The following is a 24,323-nucleotide window of genomic DNA, read 5'->3' on the forward strand; positions in this document are numbered from 1 at the left end:
GCACTTGGGATAGCATCACAGCTCAACCTCCCTCTGTTCAGGTTAGAACAAGGTCAGGAGAGACCCTTGTAAATCTAACAATGGATTATGTTGTTCCTTTCCCCCCACCCCTGAATAATCGTGGGGTTTGAGATAGAAAAAGCAGACCATGATGAGAACATGCAAGCCTACCAGCTCGGTCTCCAAGTGCCACAAGGAGCTCAGGACCAGAGCCGTTCTCCATCAGGGTCAGAACAGACACCCTCAAGCACCTGCTGGTAGCCGAAACTGGTGTAGAGATGCAGAAGGTGAGAACCTCGCTCCAAGTGGCAATCACCCACAACTTCTTTTCATTACTTTTCCCTCAGAAGAGCTGTGTTACCCATTTATTTTTGCTAAAATGCTCCTGCACCCGGCTAAGCCCCACTCGCAAGCTGCTGCTCAAGTGCCAGCCCACGTGGCTCTGGTTGGACCAACTGCACGCATGTCTGGGCTTCAAAAATCTTTGATTATTATTATTATGATTATTTTAAATAGGTTTACAGGACACAATTAGTTCAAGCCTGTTACTTTACAATGCCGCCTTACAGTGACAGAAAACCCCATTCATCTGGAAAAAAACACAAATGTGGCTGGCAAGGCTCAAAAGCCACAAAAGAGATTTTCTAATTGCTCTGGACTTCGTTTTTTCCTCTTTCCTGCCAGATTGGTTTGTTACCTCTAGCCATTAAGATTACAACATTAAAGTCCTTGTGCTACAAAAACCTCTATTACTGGACATAATATGGGTATTGGGTCCAGTTGTTCCTACAAGACCTGGTTCAATGCCTGCTCTGTTGGGCCCAGGCTGACTCTTGCATAACCCCTACTGTTCGGCTGGAAAACTTTCAAACAAATCAGCCATTCTTTTATTATTTGTATCTTGCACTGATTTTTTTCTAAAAAGGGGTCATTTGTTAAAACATGTTCTGTTTCTGGGGATCTAAGAACCTCTACCTCCTTCTCAGCACAGGACTGGCAACGACACAGAAGCAAGATAACCCCAGAAAATTCAGAAGTTGAAGTCTATGAGTTGTGATAGAGAATTATCACTCGCCTTTCACCACTTTTATTTTCTGTGGCCATTCTTTTACCTAGGAGAAAAGCAGTTTTGCTGCAAGGCTGCTTTGGGCTTCCACTCCTTCCAGTGATGCTTCTGAATTACAGCAAGAGCAAGCTACCACCTTCCCGAGCAGTGATTTTTCCCATGCATGCTGTATTGTTTGTACTGGGGAAATCTGTGGTCACAGAGCCTGAGATGCAGGTGGGAATGAGAAACCTCATGCCCCTGCAGCAACCTGAGGCTAAATCTAGACTGGTTAGAAGGGACACATATACACAAAGATTCTTTCCTGCTGACACGATCACTCGTGCTCAGCTGAGACGCACATCTCAGCCCACATTTTGGCCTAACTTGCTAAGCCGTTGTGCCAAATAGACTCAAAGCACGCAGAGGAGCAGTTTTGGCACCTGTGGTTCAGCTCCTCCAATGTGGGGCAAAAGAAACCCTGAAAAGCAACTCAGCATGCTCAACTTTTTTTTATACAGGAGTCTCCATCTCCGCTGAAAATAGTTTTAGGGACCTGCAAAACAAAGAAAATTGAAGCCTTTGCTGCAGGGCACTTGCTAACGTCACCCAGCTTCCCCCATTTACTGCTGAACTGACCTCTGACACCACCACAGCAGAAAATCAGCTGCATGCTGCCTCCCTCTGATGCCCTCACACGGCTCACTGCTTTGGCCTCTTTCTGTTCTGTGTTTTGTACCTGTAACTGGGTGACACAAAGTAGAGCACGGCACCTTTGTCAGGAGGATGAGCAGCTCTATGAGAAGTAAGTTTTATTTAACAAAAGTTTCCATTTAATTGTAATAACTTGGATCCGCGCCTTGTAGGCTGCGAGATGAAGCCCTGATCGTGCCCATCTGACACTTTGTAATGCCTGAGTAACACGCTGTGCTGCTTTTGCTGGAATAACTGTTTTCAATGTCAAATCACAGAAGCAGCTCAAAAATAATAATGAGGTCAGAGAAACACAGAGTACTGAAGGGGAAAAAAAAAACACAACAAAAAACCAAGAGCAAGAAAGGAACCAAAGACAAGGAAAAATTCATGCCAAAAACACCCCAGAAAGCACTGACTTAATGTATCCTTCACAACGTACAGAGCACACATAAGAATAAATACCACCATAAGAGAAATTCAGCAATGGAAAAGGGACCAAATGATTAGATCGCCTAGCAACAACTCGTTAACCTACCTTTTATTCTGACTTTTTATGGCGGGTTTCAGCCATCCCCACGTTCTCTAGGCAGTGCAATCCACCTGTTAGAGTTTCCAGCACTGTAAACCAGCAGTGTGTGCACCGCATAATTAGCCACTATGGCTGATTTCGGGTCTGAGCTCTCAAGCTAGACGAGACCGCATCCGAGCACTTTTAAGGAGCACATTGTGTTATTCTGCTCTTGCTATTTCTCGCCTGCTTGCTTTTAAGGAACAGTCTGCTCTTTCTTCCCCCCCTCCGGTATCTTGTCTGCCAGGAGACTTGTTGGAAGCAAGCTGGATGTCTCTTGATCTCGGTTCCAGCCTCCCTGTGAAACAGGCAGGTTCCAGTCTGAATCAAAGACTTGGCTCTCGCCAACGCTGTCGGCTACACAGGCGAGATGGCAGAAGGAAACACGCTTAAGGAATACGAAAGAACAGTTAAGAAGGACAGGAAAATAGGTAGGGGAATATGGACCGACACTAAGGTCACTGTCGCTATCTTTTAGCATTAGGAATTCAGCTTGCAATCCTCTCTTCTATAAATTTTAGTAGTGATATATTATTGAACAATCACGTCTGTTCTAGGACAAGAAAATACTTGGATAACACCTCAAAACTCATTTATTTTCTCTCTTTTTTTATATTCTTTTGATCAGGACATCAAATGCCATGAATATCTGACAATAAGTTGACAGATTACATTACCTCTTACGTTACAAGCAGCTTGGATTTCATTATCAGTCTCACTTTACACATTGGTAAGAGGAATACGATGTACATTCATACACTAGCATCTTCTAAACGTAACTTGTGGAACTGAAAATACTTGTACTAGACTAAGTAGTTAGCATTTCTTCAAAACTAATTGATTTTACTAATATACAGATTTTGTACACAGGCACTCAAAGAAGTCAAACTGCCCAGTCACACCCTCACACTGACACAAGGCAGTATTTGCATTAGGAAAAAAAAAAAAAGAAAAAGCAGTCACACCTCCCGCCAACCCTCCCAGCCATCCAGTCCTTCTGCCTCTGTCACCTCTTCACCTTCGTGCCAGCTTGTGAAGTGGGATGGGTAGGAGAAACTACTCGTCTGCTGATTTTGTGTTTTGGTTTATTTTTTCAGTTTGAGCTTTTGTTTTTAAATGGCTGTTACTTTTGGCTGTATCAGCCCCCCGGCCAGCTCACTGCACAGCTACCCCACGTTGTTCTTGTACACAGCTGGTGATAATAGTGGGGCTGCCTCACACTGCTCTTGCTAGCACAGGGCAGGCACAGTGATCCGTCATACTTCAGCCCAAACTGGTTACAAACCAACTATGCTAATCCACTGCCATGCACTTAATTTAAGTCTTTCTGCTTTTGAACAGAGTAAGCTAATGAAATAGTCATCATCTCCTTTCAGACACCACATCAGGCAGACTCCATGGCGGCAGGATATTTTTCCTGAGATGTATGAACCTGAGTGTATCTGAACCCATTTTTTGTTTCTGTACTAAAGCTAAAGCATCATTTTTGCACGCTCATATGGTGCAACACTAAAGTCAACATGAATATGCAACATGAATATGCTTGGTGCAAGCTGGAGCTGAACCACAGCCAGCTTCTCCTCAACTGCTGAAAAGTGAGATGGCATCGTGGGCTGCTGATATCCACCCAAAACACAAGGATGGCACCTTCACACAAGGATGTGACCCTTGGTGGGATGGGGAAGGTCACCTACTGCGTGCCCACCCATGCCTCAGCAGCAGCACTGGCCTGCCACAGGCTGCACCGCCGTGCTCGCTGTGTTGGCCTGCCAGTATATTGCAGCACAAGCTGGAGTGAGGAAAAGAAAAAGAAAAAAAAAAGCCTAGAATGAGGGTTTGATGCATACAATATGCTCTACCACATGGCCATAAATGCTACTTGCATGTGTTAAGTCTCAGAACTGAACTTTTGTACTTAACCTTGCACATACTACTTTAGTCATACACATTCGGGTATCCTTTCACTGCTGTGCGACAGCTTTTAACAATGGAGAGACTGTGGGTGAGCTCCTGTTCTGAGTGGCAGGACTACAAAGAGCACCAACAGCCCCAGAGAAGTGTGCTCCCACACTGTGGGGCTTCCCTGCCTCGCTCCATCCGCTTGTTTGCTTGCACCAGCATGGTGCTATGGCTGTGCAGGCAGCAGGAGCACTGAGATTACACTGCTATTTACACACACATGCACACAAGTTGTGCCCCTAAAACCTCACTTTAAGAGAAGGTCAGTCACCATAGATGCCAAGTCGGTTCATTGTTTCCCTGTCCCCTTACTTGTTCCTTTAAAAGCAAATTTTCTTTTGCTATTCCTATTTCTTTTGTAGTTGCTTATTTTTAATAAGTACGCAGTACACTGCAATTCACCAGACGGAGTTTTAATTTAGAGGTGAGTTACGTTTTGCTTGGATGTAAGTCTCATTTGCATATGCAGATACATGCATATATTTAGAAATGACATTGAAGTGCACTTGGAGCACCTGAGAGCTGCCGCCTCTGCCTGGGTACACAGGGTGACTGATCCTACAAAATGGTGCGGAGTCTGTGCATGCAGGCTATTTCTGAGGCAATTTAAAAAATCACCTCCTTAAACTGAGTAAAAGCACCAGACTGGCTAATAAATTAAACCATTTGTTAAGCTGTAATTAGCTTCTGTACTTACTAGACTTGAAAAGCATGTCAGTCCCACCTCACACCCACTTCTCCTCTGTTTCTCTTCCACCTTCTACACTGTAAAGTTCACAAAAAGCCCAGTAAAACTGAACTCTGCGACGAGTGCTCAAGTCTGTCTTGGTTTATGTTGTTTTTCTGTGTTAGTATCAAAATTCCCTACACTGATGTAAGAGTTCGCCCAAAAAACACCTGAATACCTAGCTCAAACCACCTGTTTTTATGGCATGGCAAGGTAGCTCTCCTGGAGAGATGTCCTCACTGTGGCACAGGAAAGGAGACCTACAAGAGCTGCCAGGGGAAAGACCTCTCCCTACAGCACATGCAAAAATCTGCTCTCACAAAGCACAGCAGCACTGAACAATGATGGAACTGAAGTTAATTTCTCCTCCCTCTTCTATATTTTTCTGTTGTCCCCACTTTGATCCAACCACCACTCACAGAAAGCATCCTCCCAGCCCCACTGCCCAAGAGGACTGGGCGAGGACCACAGCAGCAGGGCAGACTTCCAGCCCATTGATTTGCACGCTTTCTAATAATGCATTTCCTCGTGGCGTTGAGGGCTGCTACAGAGGATCTGCAGGCAGAGGGCCCCCCGCAGAGCAGCAGACAGAGCAGCGATGCCAGCAGCAGCAGTGGTTTCCAGATGGAGACAGAAGCACGAGCCTTCTCCCGATGCCACCTCGGAGCTTACGCATCCCGAAGAATGAACTGCTCATCCCCATTTAATCACTCACATTAACAACGCCCCTACCACAGTAAGTCATAAATAAGATTAGCAAATATTTACATATTACAAAGAATCTCAGTACTTATTAGTTGGGTGTTAAAGCCTTCTTTCCTTTATCCACTCCCAAGGCTAGCTAGCACTTCAGAGCACCAGCACGGATACAAGTCAACCTACAGAGCAGAGATCACATTACTGGCGTTTGACCTTCCCTACCTCAGGGGACAAAAACCCCTCAGAGTAATGTCACGGAGCTTTAACCCCAAGTGTGCATTTCCATTTAATTTTAAAACATAAACGCAGACAGAAGACAGAAATACCTATTTTCAATAAGAGTGATTGCTTTGCTTTTTTGGTTTTAAGGATTCTGATGAAATCTTGGCAACACAAGCACTGCAGCACCAAAGCAATTTCAATTTTTGGTTCTCATGACCTAGCTTATATTCATGCTACAAACTGAACGAGGTTTCGAAAACAACTGTCAGCAAAGGGAAACAGAATACATCACAGGTGGAAAAAAAAGATTGCATTTTAAAATTGGTGCTGCTTTAAAGAAAGGTGGGACTTGGGTAATGAAAAAAATGGGCAGTATTTTCCAAAACATTAAAACACAATAAAAAGCTATTTTTTTCTTAAAGACTTATCTCTGCTTATCTACATAGTCACTTGTGGTTAAGTTACCTAAAATATTTCACGGGTCAGTAGGCAACAGAGAGCTAAATTAAAAGATTATGTTCTGGTAGTGCTTATCCGTACTAAGCTGTGAAAGTACGCATACACATAACCCGCACATACACAAGTAATGGCTGAAAAACCTCCCTAAATCCTTTGGAAAAGGGAGAACCAGAACCTATCTTCCTCTACAATTCAAACTAAAAACTTATTTGTGAGAAAAACAAAAACAAACATTTAATTGGAAAAGCTGACTGCAGCCGAAACCTTTCACGTTTTGCAACACCCTTCCCCTCCCTCTCTTGCAACTTCCTCCGGTGACTTTTTTCTGGGGCTTCCTCTCTTCACGTAGACCTACGCAGTGTTACGGACGGAAGAACAAAGTTTGATGTAGATTTTTTTTTTTTTTAATCCCAATCTGGAAAGAAGCTTTTGGAGCCGCAAGGGCTACTCTGGCAATCCACAAGAGGCCTCCCTGTTCTCTGCTGGTACAACATGTAACATCAGATAGCAGAGCGGAATCTTATCGATCCCAGGGCACATCAGAAGCCTTGATTTATGACAGTTCGATTATCCTGAGAAGTGTCACGGCCAAAGCAGCTGCCTCCTGGGCCCAGACGGAGGTCGGAGACTGTGACGGTGGGCAACCCAGATGATGGACATGCGGCAACTGCTGGATTTCACACGTGTTTACCCCAACAGCCCATCCTGGGTATGGCATCACGCAGCCAGACCTTTTTATAGCCCAAACCTCTGGATTCCTCCTCTTCACACCAAGTCCTGACCTTTCCCCGCAGCAGCTCGGCGAGGACCTGAGGGCCGCAGACCGAGCACACCGCGCTGCAGCTCAACGCCCTCCAAACTCCTCGGGGAGGAAGGGGAAACCCGGCCAACAGCTGATCCCAGCGGGGACATTTGTAATCGGAGAGGTGAAGAAAAGATGAAGTTGTGCCAGGCCTTCGATCATAAAGTCCTCAGGACAAATTGTATCTTTATTTATGTGATGCACCACGCCCTGCGTGATTCCCCCAAGTTCACCTCAGGATCTCGGAATCACTCTACTATAAATTTTAAATACGCAGCAGCAACATAATCCATATTAATTCACTGATCCCAGCTTAGCCATGTAAAAGTTGACTAACTCCTCAAAAAAAGGAATTTTGACACTTTACTGACCCATACAGATATTTCATGTTAAACAGAAAACAACGTCACTGAGAAAAGCTGTTTCACGATAGTAACAGCCAAAAAATAAGTATGTTTTAGATAACACAACTGCATATACTTATTTCATGTGTGACGAACAGGTATAGAGGGAATGATCAGATTTTTAATTATAATTTAAAAATAGCAATTTTGGGAATCAATGAAAGTTTGAAACAAATGATGGCACCAACGCCAGGCCTGACTGTGCAGCAGGCACGTTGCCACTGACCAGCTGGGAGAAGAATGAAAAAAGAAAAGCAGGCATCTTGAGAATAAAGCTAGAGATTTACTCCAGTAAAAGCTCACCCAAAGACATCTGTGTACTGAGCTGTAGAGGAGGTACTGTTAGTAGGACTTTAACAGCCTATATCATCCACTGGATGGCATGGAGAAAACAAAACAAAAACAACCCAAACCCCGTAGCACACTATTTCCAAATCATGCTGACAGTGCCTTTTCTCACTTCATTCAGTCTCAGAAGGATCTTGCTTTTCTTTTCATTACTGGAATAAGTTTTGCCTCAACATATTGGACAAATTTTCCCCTTCTTGGTCGATTTGCAACCATAAATTAAATGCTAATGTGTGTTAAAACATAACAAGAAGAAAGCAGCATTTAATTAAGGTTGCCAAATACATGCAAAATTCTCATCTGCAGAGGACTTAACTCAAAACTCACACCTTATGCTGCAATTTTTCATATTTTCTAGGCTGGCTCGAGGTGATCCTTCCCAACTCACACGTTTCAGCTCCCCAGCTCTCCAAATGCCACCCCAGCACATCTGCCCACGAAGAAAGGGTCTGAACTAGATACATGAACACATCAGGGCTAAGAATAATTGGGGAGAGGAGGGCAGGGGAAAGTACGGAGCAGAGAAGGGCCACATGGAGGTTCAGAGGGCAGCCAGGACCTCCTTTATGAAAGTTCAAAAGACAGCTATACTTAATTACCAGAGTTCAAAGCATCTTGCTTTAATTATCCTTCCCTGGGAAATCCCTAGATTAATGGTGGTGCACTAATGCTTTTTTTCTGTGTTTACTCACATTTCTAATACTGTCTTCAGCTTGCTTCAAAATAATTAAAAAATACTTGACTAGTAAATCCAAGAAGTTTCCACTGCAGTCAAAGCCTTACCTACATAAATATGCACATTAATCTCAATTGACTTGGCCTGCATTTGACCTGTTTCTTGTCTCTGGCACCTTCTGCTAACAGCACTAGAAAAGCAAATTGAATTTAGAGAGGCAAAGGTCTTATATACCTTCAGGAATGGAAAATTACTCAACTGGATTTCAAGGCAGCCAGTCTGAAGTCAAATGGTCATTTTGGACGTAGCCACAGCGCTGAGCAGAGAAGCAGATGTGCCCAGCGCAGCAGCCAGCACACCCCTGAACAAGTGCTGAGGATTTATTGACAAACACCCCGGTAGGACACACACCGAGGGGTATGGTGAGTCAGTGCTAAGCGCAAAGAAAGTTAAGATGTCAAAGGCAGAATGTATAAATACTTCATAATTAGGCTACTATAACGTTCCAGTTCAAGCAATTATCTACGTTCATCCTGTCTTCTTCTCCATTACCACCTGCAAGCGCTGAAAGTCTGGATAAAATAGAAGGTGCTCCACAAACTACTCCAGTATCCCCGGATGCACCCTGTATACTGTCCACAATCCTAGGGACATGCAAACATCTGCAGGGGTTGTTTCTAGAATGCAGCCTGACATCAAAACCTGCTGGAGATTTACACCATATTCTCTTTCACCTAAGCAGCTGCATGAAACGTGAATAAAATTGGCCGATTTTCATGTCTAGTGGTCAGGCAGTCCAAGGCACTGGTGACAGAATTTCCTAACAGCCCAGGCGGCACCAGCAAACGGCTTCACAGGACACGTACCTTCCACCAAAACGCTGTCATGCAAGTGAAGAAAAGCTTTTCTACAATTTCTGTACGAGAAAAAACAAGGCAGGCCCCTAGAACGAGCTGCAGCAGCAGCAACCCGTGTCCAGTTGCTAAGACTCTGGTCATGATTTTGGATCAGCATGTGCAGCCTCTAACTGATCATATACCCAGCACGGCAGATGCTCCTGCTATTTCTTCCCCAAGAAACTCTTTCATTTTTTACTTCTATTTTTCTTAGCTTATAATTTTAAGAATATTCTTAAGCAACAAATACATTAGATTGATCTGTCAGATACAATGATTTCAAGATAATGTGTCGAAGATTATGACAAAATTCATAAAGTACCATAAAAGCTGTTTTATTTTAATTTTTCTAAGCTCAGTTATATATCTGCTAAAAATGATATTTGCCTGTTTGCAATTAAAGTTGCTTATATTTGCACTGAAAGGCAGGAATAGGCACGTAAATCCCTGGCTGGGATTTCAGAACCTTTGAGTGTGGAGAGATGTCGGGGCAAATACTTCTCTCAGTTATATCGTCATGAATCAAAAGCAACTGATTTACAATGTAATCAAAATTACTGTAAAAACAACACAGTAATTTTTTTTTTTTTTTTTTTTTTTTACTACTTAACTCATGGAAATCATCCCAGGTAAACATGGTATTTCAGCTTATGCCATAAAAAAATTATTGATGACACAGAAATGTCAGAGGCTACACAGATTACATCTGCTGGAAGACTGAAAGTAAATCACGTCTTTTCTATGGCTTTCAGTTATCTTGGTCACTTATGTTTTGGGTTGTGTTCCACATCTGTAAAAACCTAACACTGCTTTAATTTTCATCAAGGAATTAGAGACCTCTGTAGTAACGTTTGACCATGCCAAAAAAATACCATGAAAGCTGATTAATAAAGTGCTGAATAATAGGTGATTAGATGCCTGCCAAAGGCTGCATTCACGACAGCATCCACAGACATGCAGGAATGCTGTGTGGGACGGCACCACACCAGCGGGCTCTGGCTCTGCAGCAAGCACCGCATCTGTGCTGGAATACATCGCCTGCTCCAAAAAGCGAAAAGAGGAGGCTGAGGAGGAATCTGGTCCCCCTAGTCTGGTCTCAAAGGCTTCTGGAGGGATAACATAGAATGCTTCTTTTGGAATTGGGAAATATTTAGACTTTTTTCCCCCCTTAATAAAGATGCATTCTTCTAGCTTGCTAAATTGTTGCATTATTTCAGGCATTGATGTAGCAGGATTTCTGTTTTTCATCTTAATTACTGGGTGGCACTTTCAGTGTGCATTAGAGAAAGTATTTAAGATACAATTTGTGAGTTACTGTAGGTTTTTTAGTTCTGTAGCACATCGCTATGGGATTTTGAATTCTGCCTGCCTCATCAGCATTATGTTCTCTCTGTGATAAATGATCAAAATGGATCAGAGTTAGCATTGCAGAGCAGTTACAAAGAGGTGAAGGAAAGTATGCAAAGTTTTGTGCTGAATGAACAGACTGTTTCCTGTGACTTCTGGCTTGGAGCTCAGAAAGCCGGGATTCATAATGAAAAACACTCCTACCTGGTGCACAACCCCTGCCCCTCATTCAGAGCAATTACACAATATGAAACTTGAAGACAGGTTTTCATTACGTGTATCCTGTGTTCGTTTTCATGTCACATTGAAAGTGGTATTTGTAATCCAGTGATTTTGAGCAACAAGACCTGTGGTTTCTCAAAAACTAAAATGGGTGGAACTATTCCAAGTAGTTGAATTTATTTTTTATTTTTTGAAGTTATTCTCAACTGTCACTTTAATGAGACATTGGATACAAAGCTTTTAATAATTATAAATGATACCTAAAATGACAAAGCACGCGATAGAGAACAAAAAGTAAATAAATGAACAAATCCACCCTGTGATGGGGCAGCAAGGAGCCCAGTGTGCCCAACAGCCCAAAAGGTAGGTCAAAGCTCTCCTGAGCTAACAGCACATTGCACCCTCTCACTCTGTGTCAGAAACTACTGCCCACAACAGTAACTGCTCTAAGGCAGCTGTCACAGTATTATTTTCATCCGTGTATGGGACGTACACAAGGAAAAGTAATTACCAAGTGCTGCCTCATTTATTGTGACAGCACAATAGTGACCATTCTCAAAACTATGTTGTTTGGAAATGCAATCATTGCCTTTAGGTTACTTGACTGCATTACGTGTACTCCCAAGAGGTTTTGTGCATTTTGCAATAAAATATAAAACACTTTAAATTGAAATTGTCTCTTTGTTTAGAAAATTTGATCATGAGTTTGATTGTGTCCACTTTTACTGGACTGTTTTTTTTTTTTTTTTTTTTTTGTCACTGACCTGTGATCAGAAGGAATGAGCAATTTGCACTTCATTGCAATCTAAGCATCAAAATCCTACAACCTTCTCTTCTAAACAGGTATCAATTTTTGTAATGTATTAGGAAATTATTTTCTACCAACTTGTACCAAGTTTGGCTTAAAGTAACCAACAGGTTCAGAAGCTACATGGCAGGAATGAATACGTACACAGTGTGATCACAGAAGACCCCAATTTCTTAGAGCACCAAGTATGTTGGAGCTCTCGCTGACCTGCAGTGTGAGCCCAAACACAAGTGCAAAACCTAGTTCAGTCAAAAAGAAAAAACAACAAACCCAACCAATAACTCCCATTAAAATTAAGCTTAACCTATAAAGGAGAATAGAAAGCACAATTTTGCAGACAGGGACAGTCCAATGTGTACAAGGATAATCACATTTCTTTTAACAACAAATAGCATCTATGTCCGTGGTGGTAGTATTTCCTGAAATGCGAGCAAACAACACAATAGATATGTTTGAAAATTTAAATATGTTGTATAAAGACAGCATGAGCCATCAAACCATACTGAACTGTGTTACAACTGGTATCTATAAATAGCAGAGGATCACACTTCAGAGAGAAGCATTCAGAATTCCCTAAGTGCCAGTGAACAATAACCTCAGGGTGCTGGTTCCACCTGAAGGAAAAAAGCACTTAACAGAACTAGGAACTGTATTAGTAGAATAGCTGGATTTTTTCTTCCATGCCCTGTTCTTTCATTTCCAATTGCATCGTTATCACTAACAAAAAGACAAATCAAATCAAATCATATATTCAAGCGATTCTATGTTTAAAAAAAAATAACATATTCATTGTTATTCTTGCAGCTCATCTGACCTCCTCAGTACAGCTATGACAAACGCTCAGTCAACAACAAAAAAATCTGAACAAAATGTGTGCTCAGAGTATCAGTTAAGAAATATAGCTGCTCTGCAACATTAAGGAGAATACAAAAGGGCCTCTACAATAGTATAACCTTTGCCTCTGTGTGCTAGCATCACAGTTTACACGGTTTCCATGGAAACCCTCTGCAAACATATGAATGTTCTTGCTGCGTTAGATGCCGAACAGAAAATCCTTTGTGACCATTCCGGAGGGCCATGGCCAGTGCCAACCTCCCAGTGAAATAATGCCCCTCACTATGCCTTTGCCCAGCAGGCTCATGACACACTCTCTCACATGGTACAGCTGCTGCCATAGCTTGTTTTCCCCCATCTGAAAAAAAAAGAGGTGTGCATCATAACTTTTAAATGCGTCTTCCTGCATCAAGAGCATGTTTTCCCCTATCAAACTGATGGCCAAGTCCCCGGGACTGGACCCTCAGATGCAACCCAAAAGCTGTAAAACCAGGACACCGGCTGGGAGGCTTCCAGCAGGCTCCGAGTCAGGGCACAGGGGAATATATTTACATAATGAGTAGGCAAATGCCCAAAGCGAATGCCACAGTTCCTCATTATTTAATATCTTGAGAAAATAAAATTAAAAAAATAATCTCAGGATGCCACAAGTATACTGGTGCAGAAGGGAAAACAAGTTTCATCACTTGTTATTTTTTGTAATGGACGCACCAACTGACCTACATAACACAGAATCACAGAATGGCTGAGATTGGCAGGGACCTCTGGAGGCCGTCTGGTCCAACCCTCCTGCTCAACCTGGAGCCCAGGACCATGTCCAGACAGATGAACTGCTCATGTACTGCATGGGCTCCTTCTGCTGCAACAGAGGCAGAAAAATTCTATCCAGGAGAGTACGAAACTCATCAGGAGGGCTGGTTTCTGGTTTTGGTAGTTAAGGGTGTGGGTTTGAGTGAAGGCTGAGGCATCAAGAAAACTTGTTTCCGTTTTATAAAGGAGGAGCTACTGTCAAAACATCTGAGTGTTGTGTCCCTCGTGAACTTCCTCAAAACATACATCTCCCCCGCAATTTAACATTTTAACCAATGCTGAGATAAAAGCACATCTAATCAAGTGACTTAAAAGCGCACCTTCAAGAGACCCAGTCTGTGCCTGCAGCTGGACGGCACCTTGTTTGTAGACTGAAGCATTCCCCTGTATTCTCATTTCTCTGAAACTGAGCAAATTCACAGCAGAGCAAGTTTGACTCTCTGATCTCTGAGATATCAGCGGTGTAGTTTATCAAATTACTTACAGATGTGCTCAGTCTGAGGCAGGACAATGGCTCCAAAGGCTACATTGAGGAGAACAGCGAGCCTGCAGTCTGTGCAGCAAGGTGAAAGCCTGACTGTCCGATCCCAAATAAAACAGGAAAGGTCAACACCTTTTTGTTTGTAAACAGGCACTTTAGCGATTAAGCCATTTTCAGACACTATTACAGTCCCAATGACAACAATCAATGCAGCAATAGCTTTGTGGCGAGTGCTGCAGAAGGAATACTTCTTTAAGTTAACTTCTTTAACTTCTTTACTGAAAGGGTTGTGAGGCATTGGAACAGGCTGCCCAGGGAAGTGGTGGAGTCACCATCCCTGGAAGTCTTCAAAAGACGTTTAGATGTAGAGCTTAGGGATATGGTTTAGTGGGGACTGTTAGCGTTAGGTCAGAGGTTGGACTCGATGATCTTGAGGTCTCTTCCAACCTAGAAATTCTGTGTGATTCTGTGTGAATACGACAGAATTTGTACGGGGAAGAAAAACCACGCTCTTGTTATGTCAACACCCTTGATTACTCCGTTTATTTTTGTCCCTTTACAACAGGAAGCCCCGGCAGGAAGCTCCCAAAGCTGACACCGCCACCACCCTCCCTCCTCACACCCCAAACTGGCTCGGGCCCTGCAGGACATCTACCACATTACTGCTGCGGCCCGGCCCGCATCTCCCTGCGGCACCGCCTGCGGAACAAAGTAAATATTGGGTTAGCCGCAGAGCTCTCGCTGTTCCCCTGCTCTAACAGCCCATTGTTCGCTTGCGGTTGCCTCAGCGAGATAAAACACCAAAAAGCAGTGTTTCCGGAGGGGAAAGCCTTCCCACCGTGTGTCACGGGTCCAGGGCTGGGCTTTGCGGGGGCCAGGCTGCCCGGCTGCCCCATTGCTCTTAGTGCTGGGGGTGAGCTTTCCGCACGCACGCCTGCTTGGCCTATGCTCTCCTGCTTTACCACCGAAGGGCCATTTCCAGTGGATTTGTTTGAAGTCGTGTTTATTCCTCAGCAGGAGCTGGATGGGACCTGCTGGGGCCCACCCCAACCCATCCCATTACCCCCCAGCCTGGCTTCTGCTGCGACCTATGTCAGCACCGGGTTATGGGTAACAGCCACTGCAGGTGATATTTAAGCACAGGAGGTGATTACTGACAATATATAAGCACAGGAGAAAGGACACAATAGACAGAGAAATTAATCCAACCATACAGGAAATGATAAAATCGAGAAGTCACTCATTTAATATTTTCAACCATATCCTCTCGCCCAATAAAGAAGTGCACTGAACTTAATTAACATCCCACTAATGAGACCTCCGATTGCCCAGAACAAAGCAATAATGAACGTGAGCTCTGTTTCTACCAAATCTACCAGAAAGATTTTTAAGGGTCTGCTTTCCCGCTGACATAAACACATGACTCCCATTAGCCTTAATAAAGGAAGAGAGCATTCAATGAGAGATTAATTTCCCAGGACTGCACAAGTAAACCATGGCATGCCTAAAACACAGCACGGGCTGCTAAGAAAGGGTTGGCTGTCACAAAATCATAGTGACAGATCAAATTCTTTCATAACTTTCCCATGAATTTTTTCATCTCTTGTTGTAGTTCAGAGTTTTTCACTTGGGGATGGAGAAAATGTTCAGAACTTTTCTTTTGACAAAAATATGGAAAAGCAAATCAGATAGTGGAATGCTTAACTCATTTTTAGGCTGAAAAATACAACTTCAAACACGCACTTCTGTTTATTTAATCTTAATGCATTGTCCCTGTATACTATTTTTGACTATGCAGTACGTAAATCCTTACTCCCACAACAATGTAAATTTGTTGACAGGATGATAGGTTAAAGTTTATCTTTCAGGCCGCTTCCCCTGCACCAGTCAGAGAAATCTAGTTATGTCAATTTATGTCCCTCGCAGTGCTCAGTGAGGCGAGGAAACGAAGCGGAGTGCCAGAATGTGGAAACAATGCAAAAAAAAATAATAGTGCCAGAGCTGAGCATCCGATGCTTCAGCTAAGCTCTACATGTCCACAGAAAACTCTGAGATTAGTACTGCGCATCTCAAAGCTGCATTAAAAAGGCTTAGTTCCAGATGTTGAAAGCGTATTTAAGCATCTAATCGAAGTTTTTTCTTTGTCTTTTCTCCACAACTCAAGTTTACAAGTTTCAAAATGCCTGAGGATGTTTCTTTTCCTCCCCCCCCCACCAGAAAATCCACTTGGATAGGCAAAATGAACATATTCCTTCATGTGCTTATCATAAGAAATCTACTTGACATAATCTAAGACAGTCGATACTATTATAGTATACATTAATGAATGCTGTTTCACACATTCTCCTATAGCTTTCCGAAAGAATAGAGACTCTACTATCTCTTACTGCAATGGCTGATACAGGAGAATATCTTGTTTGCTACTACTTATACACATGATAAAAGCCCATTAGCACACATACTCACAGAAGCTGAGCTGCTTTGATATAATAAACTGAGATATGGAACTAGAGTGCAACAGTTGCTGCAGCTGCATGACCAGTACTCTGCTATATTTTAGAACCATATATTATATATATTAAAACACATCTTGCGAATTAAATCAAAATTACCTATTTGTGCTCAGCCATACAGAAATATTTGTTTTATTCCATAAAAATAAAACTGAAATCTGTAAGGCCAGTAAGGCAAACTACAATATTGTGTCACAGCAAGATCAGTCCTATGCCTGACACAGTCACAGCATACACTTGAAATCCAGCGGCCAGTCCTCTCAAAGCTGGCACTCTATTCCACTTAAACAGAAGCAAAACTAAATCCCATGTTCATCAAAAACCAGCTAACCAAAACAAACAAACGTAGAACAACTGAGGCAAGCAGGGAACAGCTGACTTAAGGACTACACAGATACCAATTGCACTGGAAAACCACACTCAAAACACAAAAATTGTAACTCACCAGCCATGATGCTACTCCAAAGACAAAAATCACAGAGGTTTGAAATAGAAGGTAATCAAAATACAAGACAATTTTCTTCAGCATCCATCCCTGACTGTTCTGTCAAATACACAACAGCAATAGCACAAAGCATCTTTATGACAGGAATAAAAGGCTCTTTAAATGCTCCTTTTATATTTTATTGAATGAACCCACTCTTACACGAAGTTCATGCAACGATGTCTCGAGCTCCAGCACTGCTAAGTCACGTATTTGATTGGCCAACTATGGCGTGCAAGTTACATGCAGAACAACCCATAACATTTATTAATTGCACGTAATGACTTCATGTGGCAAGTCAGGTGGTTGGTTAAGACATTGAACTTGCAAGCACTTTGAGATATGGAGTTGCTGGTTAGATGAAAATCTTTTCAAGGAGTATTTCACAATGACTGACCAAACACTTCTGGGCTCACAGTCACTGGCTGGCAAAAAAAATAAAAGCAAAACAAACAAATATGGGGGTTGAGAACCAAACCCACAGGCTCCTCCTGACAACAGTGTTAGATTTGGTGTGGTTTGCTCTTGTCACAGCGCCATGACTCCTCGCTGATGCTGCTTCTCACTGCACGGAGTCACGCTGCACTACTCCTCCCCATCACTGCAGAAATGCCAACAGACGGTGACCACTGCTTGAAAAGATACCATCAGATGTGGCAACTCCAGAGAAACCTTCCCCTAAAGAGCGTTCGAGTTTATTCACGAGAAAAGGGTGGAGAAAAACCACAGCTGCAGGATTCGCAAACATGCACTCACTCGCAGGTTTGCAGAGACCATCACGCCACTGACCTGTCACGTAACCCACAGGCAAATGCAGCCACAGACTCCCTGGATCGAGATGTTCCCGACAGGATAATATTACACTGCCCACCTACTCTCTCTATTCTTAAAACTCATTTTTGCCACCTTCAATCTCAGTCAGACAGGGATGAGATTAAAGTACATTAGGAAAGACAGGGCATGAAGCCAGAGCAGAAACCAACCTGCTCCTAACCCTTGTTTGAACAGCCCCTTGCACTGGAGGGGAAGCTAAGAGAGCTGTTTCCATACATTGCCCAGCGCCTTGAAGTGGATACAGACACAGTACTGGCCATAAAAACAACTGCAGCTCTATGATTTCTTAAATATTTATCATTCAGACACACCACAGTACAAAACCCAGAGCCATGTTCCTGATACTCAAGCCTTTCTGTCAAAACACGAACCGAGAGAAGACCTCCTGGTAAAAACAGTTCAGACCACTTTCACGCTTTTGTTTTGAAGTACAGATCTGTCTTTTTTCCCCCCCCACCCCGACACCACCCACTCTTCCAAACAAGTAAGCAATCCAATGTTGCAGAGGAATTTTAATTGTTTCCATAACTTGTGTTACCTGCCAAAAAAGTGCTTAGTATGACAGAGAGAGGACAGGGTGCCTATGCTGTGTGTATATTTAAAATAAAATATGAGCATACGAATATATACTTATATAGGCATAATATATGACTTACACAGCAGTTAACTCGTGCAGCTATACAGACCAGAAGACTTTGTAAGACACAACCTTTACTCTTTGAAGTAGCAACCATGGTTTAAGCACGCTTGACTCGTGGGCTCAGATTTACAATGGAGTTACTACAGCCCAACTCCTGCCTGTGTGAGCCAGGCTGGGCTTGTCATCTCCTTGCACAGAGCTAGCCATGACAGATGTTAGTTAGCAGTGGCAATCTCTTGCACAAGAGGCTAAAGAAAGGCACACACCTCTGTATGTGTTACAAGTGCAGTCCCCCAGGTCTCCCCAAAGCCTCTGCAAGTTTGGCAGCTGTGGGCACTGTGACTGGAAGCCTGCCTCCTCACGAGAGTTGTGTAACTTTTCATTTATTTTATTTTTAAGATCTTGGTCTGCCATCCCTTCCTCACCCTGCACAGTATTTCTTACCACAAATAATGGTTGAGGACCTTTGGAATACTCATCTTGTGGTAGAAGTAATTGCACAACACAAGCTTGTGAGGACATTTTCAGCATATTTGTACAACTTCATTTATTTAGTTATTAGGACCAGGTCTAAGAAACAGAAACAAAACCACTTTCTCCAGCATTCGTTGAAACAAACAATTCATTCTATACATCACATTCTGTATAAATTTATAGTATGTGATTCTATGCATCAGCAAAATCCCTAGAGAGGTTGTAGTTATTTAGGCAAAAGTGCTTTTGTTCCTACAGCTTATAGATGCTCTCCTGGGTAAACTGCATACCAGCATAATAAGCTTGCTAATAGGGGAGGCCTAACAATTTCCATAAAACAAATGCATTTAGAACAGTTTAATAAACAAGAGGAAAAATATCTGTGGGATTTGCAGGGTGGAAGCTAGCAAAATATTATCTTCAGTGGTAGATATTATACATTTTTCCACTGATTTTAAAACTAAAACCAGCAAGCGGCAGCTTCAGACATCTCTCATGTTCAGAACCTACTTTTGACAGCATTTTGTGATTTGTGATGGGTGGTTTGTTTTTGAATTGTTATGGGCTGGGGGAAGCCTCGAGGCAGCACTGTTGATAACGCACATATTTTCCAACCCCATGATAAATTTCCCATAACTGCTGGCCCACAACATGACTTTCAGCAGTTTGACTGTTTCACATTTGGATACAGCAGTGTCAGTCCATTTGGTGTGATAGCCTTGGAGCTATTACACCAGAGATGTGTCTTCCAAAGATGAAAGACAAACATTTTCAGAACTGATTACTTTCAGCGCTCAACTGAGGGAAAACTCTTTGAAGCAGCTTAATTTCCGAAAATACTGCATGTTGCATTCAGAAGGCCAAATCTCCCTTGAGGAACTTCTCAAACTGAAAATCCTAAGTCAGAGATGACTTTTGGAAGGTATAGTCAGAATCTGGGCACTGACTGTAGCAGCATTGGTTGTTACTGGTTAGGTGATGCTTTATTTCGCATGCAAAACCAAGTAAGCACACGTATTTCAGCACCTCTGCATCACTACTGCTGAGGTCTATGCTGTTTTCAAAGCCTGAAAACCTGCCCTGTCACAGCTGCAAAGGAAGTGACAAGAGAAGAAAAACATGGGCAGCATAGATCAGCAATTCATTCCAGCCACCGCTGCCCAGCTGCTTGCGCAGGGAGGAATTGGCCCGTTTCCTCTCCCTGCCCCATAGCAGAGCGGGTCCTGCGGTGTGCAGGGGAGGTGAAATCCAGGCGAAATCCAGGCCAGTGTGGAGGACAAGAAGCACAGGACACGGGGAACAGGACAGCCACGGCCACTGCTTGCTGGCAAGGACAAGGTGGAACATACCTTTAGTCTTTCCTCTGAATATAATCCCCTCACCCCCCAAGGGATTTCAGGAAAGCGGCAGATTATGGGAGAGGAGGATGGTACCAGTAACAAACACAAACCCTGCTCCACCAAGCGCCGGGTTATTTCATCCCACTCTGGAATAAATTCGTGAAGCTATAGGCAGTTTACCTGTTCCCTCTAACACGTTTAAACAAACAAGCAAACAAAACAATCCAAACAAAAGAAAAGACATTTTTTCCTCCCTTAATTGAAGTAACCCCCCATTCAGGAACTCCAAATCATTGCTCTGGATTCCTTATTGCTGGGTAAAGCCACACAGAGCAGACTCTCAATATGCATCACTGGCTTTTTCTCCAACACCTGCTGCTCAAGAGCTCTTTGCTCATTAGTAACAGCAGGTCACTTTTGGGCTTGCTGGATCTATCAGGCAGGGACAACTTCTCAAACTGCACAGCTACTCCGAAGAATAGCACTAGTAAGAAAACGCCAAACCTTCGATAATTTTCAGAACCCGTGTCTAAGTAACTAACTATTGGAGGGCTATCCCTCTGCAAAAAGGCACCAGGAAAAGCCATCTTGCCCATCTCACTGAATAAATCTGGTTTGCTAAAAGTACAGGTGTGGGTACCAGCACGTGGGAAGAAAATCAATACTGCAGAAGTAGGACTGGGACCTTATCTCCAAATGGAATTATAGAATCACAGAGTCATTAAGGTTGGAAAAGCCCTCCAAGATCATCTGGTCCAACCATCACCCTACCACCAATGTCACCCACTAAGTCATGTCCCTCAGCACCACGTCCAACCTTTCCTTGAACACCTCCAGGGACGGTGACTCCACCACCTCCCTGGGCAACCTGTCCCTATACCTGACTGCTCTTTCTGAGAAGAAAAACAAGCATGAGAACAGTATTTTTTTTTTTTTAGCAAGTAACAATGATGAAATATTTCAGCACTACCTCTTTAAATACGAATCCGTAAAGTTTAGATGTATGCTTCAGGAAGATTGTATAATCTCTGCAACACCTACACAAGTATTCAGTGTTATCAGTGGGAAACTACAAAAACAGAGGATTTGCGGCAATTTAGAGTTTTCCAAGGAAAGTAAATCCAAATTCTGTGGTTGACTGGAGAGCAGTGCTGCATGCATTGTTCAAAATACTTTCGCTTTTTACTTCCTTGGAACAAATGACTTACTGATGGGTACACAGAAGCAGCAAACTATTTATTTATTTTTAATCACAAGTATAGCATGCTTTACATTGCCAGTAATCTCACTATACTGTTGCAGCAGTTCCACTGCTTACTGAAAGCACGATCAGCTCTCATAAATCTTCCTGTAATTTCAATTCTAGCTGCTCTACACTGGGCAAATCCATTGAGGGATAGTTTACTACACTGTTCATTGTCTGCCACAGCAAAATCTGAGTTTCTCATATACAAGAAACACACGCAAAATGCTTCTTTATACTTTCAATCCAGTTTTAGAGCAGGAAGGAAAGCATGGGGGGAAGAAGGGGGATGCAGCAGCACTCACACCGTGCAGCCCCAGGAACTCCAGGGCATAATGCCAGCTCTGTAAGAGTTAGCTCCTTTCATAGCTGCTGAAATACAAATAATAAATAATAATTTATCACAATTATTTTATATTATATTAAGTACTGTGCTATACAAGGCAAAACTCTACTTCAAACAGCAAAGCAGACACAGTGAAGTTGTTGATTTAAAAACCTCACAGGGATTAAAAGCTTTATTAGACCTACAAGGCTGCAAAAATATCAATGTATCAAGAGGGACAAGAATAAACTTCACTGCATCAGAGAAACTCAACTGAGTGCTACAGACAGAAATAACCCAAATGAATCCTGCAGGTGTACGCGTGCCAACAGGCTAATCCAACACGACCACTCAGACTACTCTTTTTTTCCTTATACAGATCAAAACTCTTCCCCATGCAGCACACCTGCCCAAGGCAGGTGTCTTGGGCAGAGCAGGCTCCAAGAAGAGTGGGCTCCAAGCCTGCATGCCACTCACACCCCAAAACAGCCAAGGGTGACTGCAGCAGCGGGGTTTGAAGAAGTCTCAGATGTGCTACATGCTGAGGATTTAACAGGGAAAGGTTGTGAAAGGTGTTTAGAGAACCCATAGCCTCCACGGACAGCCACAGCGTGAGGAAGCTGCTATTATTACTCATGCTGAGAAGGTGCCCAAACAAACGGACAGACGAGGTGTGCAACATGCATTACTGAAATAGGGAAAGTGCAAAGTAACAGAGTTCTCATTTCTCATTCACATGATGAACTACAGAAAAGTAACGTTTTCACATTCAACTCTTGATAACAAATTCATTAGGTCCTAGAGGAGGGGTTCTTTTGCTTAAGCTCAGATGTTTGCAAACATTCCAATTCATTGTCTGAAGTCTTCCACTAGGCTGAAGTGAATAATTTGCTAGACTTCGCTGGCTGTACTGACTAGACATCCATCATAACAGAAGCACATAATTCACAAGTAGACATCCATATTGCAGACATCTTCAGTTATGCAAGACAAATGCTGCTCTGCCACACTAGCAGGGTACATGCAAGACTGGGGAAGTACACAGCAAGACAAGATCGCTTAGTTACTTTAAATACCAAGGGAGAAAAATGACAAATGGTGGATTTTAAAACAAGAGCCTACTCAGTAAATTATTGCAATTCACACAGCAGCACAGGCAGCACACTTTGGCATGTGTTTTTCCAGGCTTCTCACTAACTTCAGAGGTATCGATCCCCTCCAGAAGCTGTATTACATACTGATTTTCTGCACTGCGACACAAAGCGGTATGAAACGAGCGCAGAGCAGTTACCAAGCAAACAGCAAGATCTGGCAACGGTGGTGCGAATGTGGATGTACAGCTAAAATATGCTGCGAGAAAATGTCACCAGCACAAACAAGCTTGCAGAATATCAAGTGCAGGAGCTGATAACATAACAAGCGCTGAGTGAAAATACATCTGATTCCTTAAAAAAATATAAATCACCAAAGATGTCAACATGCGGGGAAGAGAGCAGAAGGAATGGAGATGGGAGGAGGAATGGGAAACAGTAATTTACATTTTATTGTATTTTGTGATCAAAATACAGGTTTACTTGGTTAGGAAAATGTATTTCCGTGAAGGCTACTATAAAGCAAATAACCTTAAGAGGAAATGGGGCTTAACAAGCTCCATAAAAAATTTTTAAAGCAACTATAACACTTTCCCCCTTGTTCCCCATAAATGCTTGGAGCTAACGTACATCTTGAAGACCAAATTTTCTGTATTTTGTTATTGCTGTCATGAGAGGATAAATGAGCCAAAGAGTCAGCAAATGCATTAAACAGCTCACACTTCTGGACCTCAACAAGGTATTAAAATCTTTCTATTACACTGTTAGTATGACACGTAAATAAGCAAAGTGATGCTTTCTATCAGAAATTCTTTAAAAGTCCGCAGTGAAAGCTGAGTTAAAGCAAAAACAAAACCCACACATCCATCAGCCCATTACAAACATCCTGTTAAACTGTTTGGTAAAGGCTAATTTAAACCCAGCCCCCTTATACCACAGCTAGATATTCTGGGGTTGAATTGCTACGATGAATGGCAAGCATGGAACATTATAAATGGCGGTGAAGATGAAAGGGTTGCTGAATACTTTTCTGAAGCATGCAGGTTTAGCAGCACCCACCTACAAGCATATGTTTTCTTCCATATGACAACGCGTGCAAGAAAACAACAGTGCTAACTTGATGTTTAAGGTTTTTAAAAGACTAGAATAAATGTATCTGCAAATGCATCTCCCCAAGGCCTACAAAAAACAGGTTTCGTCAAAGAAAAAGGCTCAGTGGAAGGAACCTGACCTCTTTTGTGACTTTTCCCCATTTTACGATTCCTTGGTACAAAACTGGTACAGAGCTGATACATGGAGAGGGCCTTTCTTCTTGTCTAGTAAACTTGTTTTACTTTAGAGCTATCTCACCACTGTTATGGTATTAAAATTTTACA

The 24,323-nt window shown here is 42.7% G+C and overlaps 1 protein-coding gene across 5 annotated transcripts in view; it reads right to left on the reverse strand.

Annotated features, from left to right (window-relative positions):
- The window catches only part of ADD3 (adducin 3), a 96,418-nt gene that overhangs the window by 25,851 nt on the left and 46,244 nt on the right, over positions 1-24,323 (reverse strand). Inside the window, exon 1 of one of the 5 annotated variants that reach the window (XM_082765037.1) lies at positions 16,962-17,037. The exons of 3 other annotated variants lie outside the window; for them this stretch is intronic. The gene's annotated coding sequence lies outside the window, so the exon portion shown is untranslated. Of the gene's footprint in view, positions 1-14,006; positions 14,030-16,961; positions 17,038-24,323 lie in introns of those variants that run through there. One more of the 5 variants, XM_082765038.1, reaches the window with a different exon arrangement.

Source organism: Aythya marila (assembly GCF_965140915.1).
Source record: "Aythya marila genome assembly, chromosome: 7".
NCBI classification, from domain to species: domain Eukaryota; kingdom Metazoa; phylum Chordata; class Aves; order Anseriformes; family Anatidae; genus Aythya; species Aythya marila.